Below are 10,548 nucleotides of genomic sequence, written 5' to 3'. Positions count from 1 at the left end.
ATGGGGTACCAGCATACTCAGGACAAATTGGACAACAACTTTTGGGGTTCAATTTCTCTTGTTACCCTTGTGAAAATAAAAAATTGGGGGCTAAAAAATCTTTTTTTGTGGAAAAAAATATTTTTTATTTTCATGACTCTGCATTATAAACTTCTGTGAAGCACTTGGGCATTCAAAGTTCTCACCACATATCTAGATAAGTTCCTTGGGGGTTCTAGTTTCAAAAATGGGGTCACTTGTGGGGGGTTTCTACTGTTTAGGCACATCAGGGGCTCTCCAAACGCGACATGGCGTCCGATCTCAATTCCAGCCAATTCTACATTGAAAAAGTAAAACGGCACTCCTTCTCTTCCAAGCTCTGCGGTGCGCCCAAACAGTGGTTTACCCCCACATATGGGGTATCGACGTACTCAGGAGAAATTGCCCAACAACTTTTGTGGTCTAATTTCTCCTGTTACCCTTGTCAAAATAAAAATTTGGGGACAAAAAGATAATTTTTGTAGAAAAAATACGATTTTTTTATTTTCACGGCTCTACGTTATAAACTTCTGTGAAGCACTTGGGGGTTCAAAGTGCTCAACACACATCTAGATAAGTACCTTAAGGGGTCTAGTTTCCAAAATGGTGTCACTTGTGGGGGGTTTCCACTGTTTAGGCACATCAGGGGCTCTCCAAACGCGACATGGCGTCCGATCTCAATTCCAGCCAATTCTGCATTGAAAAAGTCAAAGGGCGCTCCTTCACTTCCAAGCTCTGCGGTGCGCCCAAACAGTGGTTTACCCCCACATATGGGTATCGGCGTATTCAGGAGAAATTGCACAACAAAATGTATGGTTAAATTTCTGTTTTTACACTTGAGAAAATAAAAAAAAATGGTTCTGAAGTAAAATGTTTGCAAAAAAAAGTTAAATGTTCATTTTTTCCTTCCACATTGTTTCAGTTCCTGTGAAGCACGTAAAGGGTTAACTTCTTGAATGTGGTTTTGAGCACCTTGAGGGGTGCAGTTTTTAGAATGGTGTCACACTTGGTTATTTTCTATCATATAGACCCCTCAAAATGACTTCAAATGTGATGTGGTCCCTAAAAAAAAAAAATGATGTTGTAAAAATGAGAAATTGCTGGTCAACTTTTAACCCTTATAACTCCCTAACAAAAAAAATGTTGGTTCCAAAATTGTGCTGATGTAAAGTAGACATGTGGGAAATGTTATTTATTAACTATTTTGTGTGACATATCTCTGTGATTTAAGGGCATAAAAATACAAATTTTGAAAATTGCAAAATTTTAAATTTTTTTGCCATATTTCTGTTTTTTTCATAAATAATCGCAAGTAATATCAAAGAAATGTTACCACTAACATGAAGTACAATATGTCACGAAAAAACAATCTCAGAATCAGCGGGATCCGTTAAAGCGTTCCAGAGTTAGAACCTCATAAAGTGACAGTGGTCAGAATTGTAAAAATTGGCTCGGTCATTAAGTACCAAATTGGCTGTCACTAAGGGGTTAAATGATCTCCAATTAATTAAAATGGAAAGCCAAACCAGAAAGACATGGAAGAAAACAGAAGACTACCATTCGAATGGATGGAAAATAGCCAGAATGGCAAAGGCTCAACCAATGATCAGCTCCAGGATGATCAAAGACTGTCTCAAGTTATCTGTGAGTTCTGTGACAGTTAGAAGACACCTGTGTGAAGCTAATCTCTTAGGCTACGTTCACATTTGCGTTGTGCGAAGCAGCGTCGGCGACGCAACGCACAACGCAAATGTGAACGCATGCACAACGCAGCGTTTTGTGACGCATGCGTCCTTTTTTTGCTTGATTTTGAACGCACAAAAAATGCAACTTGCTGCATCCTGTGCGCCCTGACGCGTGCGCCGCAGCGACGCATGCGTCACAAAACGCAAATGCAACACATGTCCATGCGCCCCATGTTAAATATAGGGGTGCATGACGCATGCGGCGACCGACGCTGCGTCGCACAACGCTAATGTGAACGTAGCCTTAGCAATTCCCTGCAATGTCCAAATGTTAAAAAAAAAAAACAAAAAAAAACAAAAAACATTACATGTACTAAAGCGGATACAATTTTATAAAGAACACATCGACTGACCTCAAGAGAAATGGAGAAACATTTTGTGGACTGATGAAAGTAATATTGTTCTTTTTGGATCAGAGGACCACAGACGGTTCATCAGACGACCCCCAAACTCTGCATTAAAGCCACAGTACACTCTGAAGACAGTGAAGCATGGTGGTGCAAGCATGATATGGGCATGTCTCGCTTACTATGGTGCCGGACCTATTTACCGCATACCAGGAACCATGGACCAGTTTGCATACAGTATTTTTTGGATTACTAGACGCCCTTTTTCCCCCAAAACTTGGGGGGGGGGGGGGGAGAATGGGAGTGCGTCTTATAATGCGAAAGTACCTTACTTTTTACCGTTGCTGCACGCCGCAGGCTGGGATGAAGGGGTGGCCGGCGCTGCTACCCAGTGCTCTGTGGGTGTCTCCGGTGCCCGGTGGCACTGCGGGGGTGTCGGGCGCTGCTGCCCGATGCTCTGCTGGTGTCTCCATTGCTGCGGGTGCACGGCCGGCGCTGCATGATGCTGCTGCAGTGGTCTCCGATGATGCCGGGGCCCACCCCGGCAGTCCCATGATTGGTGCCGAGATCTCCATCTGCACATACGCTGCTCCCTCAGCGGCCATTTTACCAGAGTCCATCGCACAGGAAATCATGGGACTGCCGGGGTTCTGGCCTTTCACAAAATTTCAGCAGAGCCATAGCAGGAGCGCTGGACACTCGCAGCAGGACCGCCGGGCAGCGGAGACACCCGCAGAGCACCGGGCAGCAGCGCCAGACACCAGCAGCACTGCCGGACTTCCCTTCATCCTGGCCTGCAGCATCATCCCGCTCCTGCTTCCTCCAGCAGCAACCCAGCAGCCACCACCCCAGGTAAGCCATAAGACGCATGGATTCTAAGAAGCACCACCATTTTATTAAAAAAAAAATGTTTCCTATTTTTCTCCTTAAAATTTGGGGTGCGTCATATAAAGCAAAAAATACGGTATATTAAAAATACTTGAAAAGGTCATGTTACCTTACACTGAAGAGGCTATGCCCTTGAAATGGGTGTTTCAACAAGACAACGAGCCTAAACACACCAGAAAAAGAGCAAAACCTTGGTCCCAGTTCAACAAAATTGAGGTTATGGAGTCGCCAGCCCAATCCCTGAACCGAAATCTGATAGAACACTTGTGGGGCGACATTAAAAATGCGGTTTCTGCTGCAAAGCCAACAAATGCCCAGCGTTCTGGGCTGGGATAACATTTGACAGGGGCCAGAAGTTGGTTGACTCTATGCAACTTAAATGTGAAGCCGTTCCAAAAAAACTATAGGTATACAATTAAACAGTAGGTTAGTTATTCGCAGGAAGGCTAAATCCACCACCCCCACCCCCCCCCCCAAAAAAAAAAAAATAGTACATACTGTGAGTTTGTAAAGACAAATGCAGACACTGCTTTTTTTTTTTTTTTTTTTTAGAACAGCCCAATGTTCATTTTTTGGTATTTTCTGTAAAGAAGTTAAAAATTACATACATTTCTCTCCGTGTTTTGAATTAGAAAACAGTGTGCAATGTTCCCGATGCATTGACAGAGGATAGTATAAAGATTTTGTGATTAACTCTTGTTTTTGAACACACTTATTTTGAGCACTACTGTAATAAATAACACTTACCACATGCCTACTTTTCATAACGATCAATTTTTAAACTATTTTTGTTAGGAAGTTAGAATGGTTAAAAGTTTATCAGCAATTTTTACTTTTTCCAACAAATTTTTTTTTTTTTTTTTGAGACCTCACATTTGAACTGACTTTGAGGGGCCTATATGACAGAAAATACCAAACAGTGACACCATTTAAAAAAAAAACTGCAGTCCTCAAAACCACATTAAAGAAGTGTATTAACCCTTTAGGTGCATCAAAGGAATTAAAGCAATATGGAAGGAAAACAATTAAAATTGTAATTATCCACAAAAATGTTGCTTTAGCCCCAAATTTTTCATTTTCACAAGGGTAACAGGAAAAAATTGACCAATTAATTTGCTTTGCAATTTCTTCTGTGTACAGTGATTCAAAATATGTGGCGAGATACGCTTGTTTGGGCATACAGCAGGGCTTGAGAGGGGAAGGAGAGCCACTTGACTTTTGGAGCACAATTTTTGCTAGAATAGGTTGCAGATGTCATGTCACATTGGCAGAACCCCTAAGATGCCAAAACAATACCGTTATTGCACTTTGGTCCTGATGAAGAGGTTTGAAAGCCTTGAACCGCAATGACAATAAACCGCATTCATGCTTCACCTTCGTGTGTGATCGTATATTTTTGAACCTTGGGCAGCGCGGACTCATTCATTGTAAAATGTCAAAAACAGCAGAAACCTCCAATAATGACCATATTTTGAAAACTAATTCTCTCAAAGAATCCTCTAGGAGTATAGTGAGCATTTTATACCCACAGGTATTTGACAGAATTGTATAACATTGGGTTGTGATAATGAAAAATTATTTTTTTCCAATAAAATGTTGTTTTACCCCCAAATTTTTAATTTTTGAAAAGGGATAAATAGGACCACAAAATTTGTTAAGCAATGTCTTTTGAATATGACAGTGCCCGATATGTAGTCAAAAACAACCACAGTGCAATGCTCAGAAGGGAAGGAGAGCCATATCGAAGTACAGGTTTGCCTGGAATGGTTTGCAGAGCCCCTGTGGTGGAAGAACAGAACACTCCCCCCACCACAAGTGTCCGTAGTTTTACAAACACCACCTGTTAAAGAAGTCATCTAGCGATGCAGTGAACATATTGACATCAACATGTATTTCAAAGTTTTATACCTTTGGGTGGTGAAGAAAAAACATTGCATTTTTACCACTAAATTGTTTTAGCTCCAAATTTTACATTTTCACCATGGGAAATAGGTACAAATGTGGAAATTACACCCTCTGGGAATTCATATACGGTTATAGTGATTATTTTGACTCCATGGGCGTTTTCCAGAAACAAGCAGCAATGGATGTTGCAGAGTGAAAATGCAACTATGCCATTGCAGTGCCCAGTACGTTGTAGTGCCCATAATTTGAACCCAGCTTGTGCTTCTGGAGAGACGCACCCATAAATTAAGAGAGCTCTCCTTGCTACAGTAATGCCAAACATGGACGATAACTGCGGTTTAAGCACACTGTGGGGCTCAAAAGGAAGGGAGCATTTGGGAGCACAAATTTCACTTGATTTCTTTTAGTGGGAACCATGTCACTTTCCCAGAGCCTTTGTGCTACCCGTAACGTCAACAGCCCCTATATTTCTGTAGGGACCTGAGATGACGGGCCTGAGTAGAGACTTGTTTTTTGTGAGTCGAGTAGAGGCTTTTATTGGTGGCATTTTGGTGTACAAAACATTTTGAATCAGTTCACATTTATCCTGAGCTCTACGTTTGGCACTTACATTGGAGTTTCCATCGAAATCTACAAAATACATGATTGAGATGAAACTTCCAAAGGATTCATTCACTATTGAGGCAGCATAGATATTCTGGACTGTGTGGCTCCTATTCTGCGGTATCTGGATTTTAAGAGGTGCACAAAACTGTGGTCGATCACGCTTTTATGCACACCTAAGACACATAAAACACTGGCACGGCCAGATCATAGGCCAGACAGAGTTCAAAGTGTACCCATCAGCATCATTATAGGGAATCTTCCATCGAGGTTTCTGTCTGAATCACAAATTACAGAGATTTACACGGAAACTCAGGTGAAAGTGCTCAGCGTAGGGTGCAGGATAAATGTGAGCCAAGTTTTACTGCGAACTTTGGGAGGCAGAATGAACACATCAACAGCAGCTGAATTGGTGTTATTTTTTTTTATGCCATTTCTCGTGCAGTATAAGTAATTAGACGGCTTTATTCTTTTTGTCGGTGCGATTACAGGAATACCACATCTATATCGGTTTTTAGGTTTGGCTACGATCACACACTAAAAAAATGTTTTTGTTGAACCATATTGAGAGTTGTTTTTCTATATTTATGATCACAGACAAGCGGGGACTTGTTTTTTGCGTGATTTTTGGGAGGCAGAATAAACAAGAACCAGCAATTCCAAAATACATATATATATTTTTTACAGGGAGTGAAGGGGGTTATGTTGTTCAATGTAAGGATAAAGAGTGACAATTTTATAGATAGGGATGTTCTGGACAAGGCGATATTCAAGTGTGTACTTTATTAGTTTTTTTTACACATATATTTATTGCTGTAATATTTATTTATTTTGTGTGTGTGGGGGGGGGTTTAAATAATTTTTACAATTTTCTAACTTTTTTTTTTTACTTGATCTCTCTATGGGACTTTTTTTTTTGTGTGTGATCACTGGTCTCATGTATTGCAATACAAATGTACTACAATGCAAAGTACCTGTCAGATTACACTGGCACAACACCTGTTAGACACTGCCTATGGCTGGGTCTAACAGGCCATCATACCCCACAAACCAGGAGGTAATTGCTTGACCTCCGGGTGCCATGACAATTAGTAGCTTCCTGTGAGTTAGTTGTGGGGGTACTGATGGGGATGAGAGAGGGAGTCCCCTTCCTCTGACCATATTAATGCCGTGATCACTATCACATCATTTGGAGGGTAAATAAGCGAGAGGTGGTGCGGGTACAGGACCTGGCTGTTAGTGCAGGAGCTTGGCTTTCAGCTAAACCAAGTTCCCAACTGTGATCATACAGGGAAATGCTGATGTTTTAGCATCTTCCACCTGGTTAGTCAGATTGACTAATTGATTGCAGTGATCACAGAGCGGTAATCCCGCTTCTTTAGCCATGGCAATCCGCTGTCGGTAACTGCCACTGGCACGGAGCGGTCACTGTGTTTTCAGTTTAAATCCATGTCTGGTATAGCTGGTCATGATGCGGGAACTGACACCTTCTCATGACAAGCTCTACCAGTCACTGGTCGTTAAGTTATTAATCCTGCTGTATTTTCGTCATGTTTGTTTGGAAATGCTTTAGAGATTTTATGGGGGGGATGGGTTCATAATTCAATTTTCTGTTAATGGATTAAAGCATTTTACAAACAATGGCAATCCAAAACGTAATCAACTTCTTCAGTCTTTACTCTATACAAGCAGTCTGTATTCAGACTATCATTACATATCATGAATTTCTCAAGGGCCAGAATTGTTGTGAAGCTACAAATGTTAAAGAAGCAAAGCAGAATTATTTTTTTTTCCATCTGCACTTCTTTTACATATAGCATACTTTCCTGAAGCACGACTGGGGTACAGTAAACAACTCTTCCCTTTTCCCTGAATCATATAACTGTTATAAGTGCTCATGCATGCATGCAACCGGCTGAAAGACTACAGACTTGGTGAGATGAGACCATTTTTTAATTGAGCACTATTTTGCACTTTATCACTGTTATGTCATGTTGTGGATTATCCATTAGTTTTAATATTAATATATTTTAAAAGTTATGTTTTAGTTTATTTTTTTCTCTCCTGGCTATTTTGAGATTTGTATAGAGAGGACATAAAGGTGCATCAGAAAGAATATGATTTCCTGAAGTGTACCCTAATCTTTTCTTCCATCATATACTTCTCCCTGCATTTTTTTTCCTCTAGGTCATCAATCCCATGGATGCATCATACACAGTTTGAGCCAGTACCATCTCTGCCTCTTGAGAAGATGCCATGATTACCTTTCTCTCTATATTCAGTTTAAGAGGCATCAGTCACCAAGTTTCACAATACAGACTGCATACATCACTAAATAGATCTTAGACCAGATGAGAATAGTACGCTTACTTTAAACCTCCATATCAGAAGGGCTTTATAAACTTATGAAAGTTTCCCAACAAAATATTAAAATGCATATTTTTAAACTGCAGCTCTAGCTCATAAGCATAAAATGATCATCTTAAAACAGGCATTATACAGCCATTCAGACATGGATTTTCAATGTGAGTACATCAGCATCACAGGATCTAAAATCTAATTTAATAATGCATGCAGTGATAAAAGTTTGTCCTCCTGGTATAGAGAACATCAATAGTACAATCCATGCAACTTCGTCAAGAACGCAGTTTTGGTTACAAATAGGGTGACCCACTTGAAATAAAAAAAGAAGTATGCAATTTCTGGAAGTCATCATGAGATCATATCACCAAGCTTAAGAGACGCATACCATCAACATTCAGACAGAATGAGACAACTGAATATGGTAATTACCACCTGGCGGTAATTTATTTATTTATTTTTTTCTTCTATAACTTAAAATATGATAGTCAACCACCTCAAGTGGAGGCTGCCAGGAGATTGAACATGATACTTCTTTTAACTCTTCTGCTGCTAGTAAAATCTGAAGTGGGTAAAAGTAGTAACTGAAGACTAAATATAATTTTTACATTGTGGTGCATTATATTGATGATTTTTTTTTGGTGCGCTTTTCCAGGCGGATTGCAGGCAGAATCCACCTAAAAAAAATTAAAAAACCATTTGTGGGCACATACCCCTGCAGATATGGAAAAACCACTGTCTATCCGCTACAGTTTTTATTTTCTAACACAACCCTCTCTACTCATTCTCCTCAGGTCCACCAAGTCTCTGCCGCTGCTCCTGGTGTATGAATCGTCGGCAGCAAATGGCTCTGCCAAACACGGCATGAACTGCAGAGCTCACTTATTGGCTGCAACGTCGTCAAGCCACCAGGAACTGATGAAAATAACTTTCCAGGAAGTGAAGAGAATCCGGCACCCATGGCAAGAAATTATTTTAATTCAGTAGTCTAGTATACAAAAGTGCCGTTTTGATCTTTATCAAATCCAAGAAGTATGGTTTCTCCTTGTGGAGAGTGACATGTTAAGCATGTCGAGGTGAGGAGACAAAGCCGCAATGCTCCTCAGCATTGCAGCTTTAAGTCTCCTCACCTTGACATGCTTAACATGTCACTCTTCGCAAGGAGAAACCATACTTCTTGGATCCCGATCAGACGCCTCTCACTCAGCCAAACCAGATCTCCACTTTGCACTGATGAGGGGGCAGTACCCTGAAACACAGTGTCTGCAAATTGAGATTCTGGTTTGGCTTTTATCCTAAGTCATGTGACAAGGCTCGTTAAAGGGTTGACATTGACTGTTAGGATTGCTACTTCCAATAGGTGGCACTACAGTTCTAGTCCTCTTCCTCTCTGAAGAGACAATTTGCGATTTTTATCAAACAAACACAATCCGGTTTGACCACCGGGCTTTGAGAAACAGAAAGTGGGCCTACGTGCCAGGCTTAAGGTACCTTCACACTAAACGATATCGCTAGCGATCCGTGACGTTGCAGCGTCCTGGATAGCGATATCGTTGTGTTTGACACGCAGCAGCGATCAGGATCCTGCTGTGATATCGCTGGTCGTTGAACAAAGTTCAGAACTTTATTTGGTCGTCAGACCGGCGTGTATCGTCGTGTTTGACACCAAAAGCAACGATACCAGCGATGTTTTACACTGGTAACCAGGGTAAACATCGGGTTACTAAGCGCAGGGCCACGCTTAGTAACCCGATGTTTACCCTGGTTACCAGTGTAAAATGTAAAAAAAACAAACAGTACATACTCACTTTCGCGTCCCCCGGCGTCCGCTTCCCACACTGACTGAGCGCCGTAAAGTGAAAGTGAAAGTACAGCACAGCGGTGACGTCACCGCTGTGCTATTAGGGCCAGCGCTCAGTCAGTGCAGGAAGCGGACGCTGGGGGACGCGAATGTAAGTATGTACTGTTTGTTTTTTTTACATTTTACGCTGGTAACCAGGGTAAACATCGGGTTACTAAGCGCGGCCCTGCGCTTAGTAACCTGATGTTTACCCTGGTTACCCGGGGACCTCGGCATCGTTGGTCGCTGGAGAGCGGTCTGTGTGACAGCTCTCCAGCGATCAAACAGCGACGCTGCAGCGATCGGCATCATTGTCGCTATCGCTGCAGCGTCGCTTAATGTGAAGGTACCTTTATGGCGAGGGAGATCTATTCATAAGCACTGGTGGTCAGGCATCTATTAGCGCAGCCCCACTTTCCTTTTTCTCCAAGCTCGGTGGTCATACAAGATTGTGTTTTTTGATAAAAGTCAATAACATCTGAAACGGTATACTGGACTACTGAATTAAAATAATTTCTTAACATACTTACCTAGAGTGCCGGATTCTCTTTACCATTTGTTTGAAGGATTGGGATCCTATTCGAGGACCTTCATCCACTGAGGAGTGCCATATTCTACTACTCTTCAATAACATACCAGGAGCAGCAGTGGAGACTCAACGCTGGACCCATTGAGGGTGTGTAGAGCTAATTGTAAACAAACAAAAAAAACATTGAAGGAAAGAAGATTCCAAAAATGAACCTCCTCTCCATCAATACTTACACATCCTTACCAATAAAGCAGCCTCCACACAAAGAACATAAGGGTAAGATTTAAATATCTGTTCTGGTCTATAAAGTGT

This window comes from Ranitomeya variabilis, chromosome 5, assembly GCF_051348905.1.
Source record: "Ranitomeya variabilis isolate aRanVar5 chromosome 5, aRanVar5.hap1, whole genome shotgun sequence".
Taxonomy (NCBI): Eukaryota; Metazoa; Chordata; class Amphibia; order Anura; family Dendrobatidae; genus Ranitomeya; species Ranitomeya variabilis.
The sequence above is the reverse complement of the archived record's forward strand: the minus strand, read 5'-3'. Positions refer to the sequence as shown.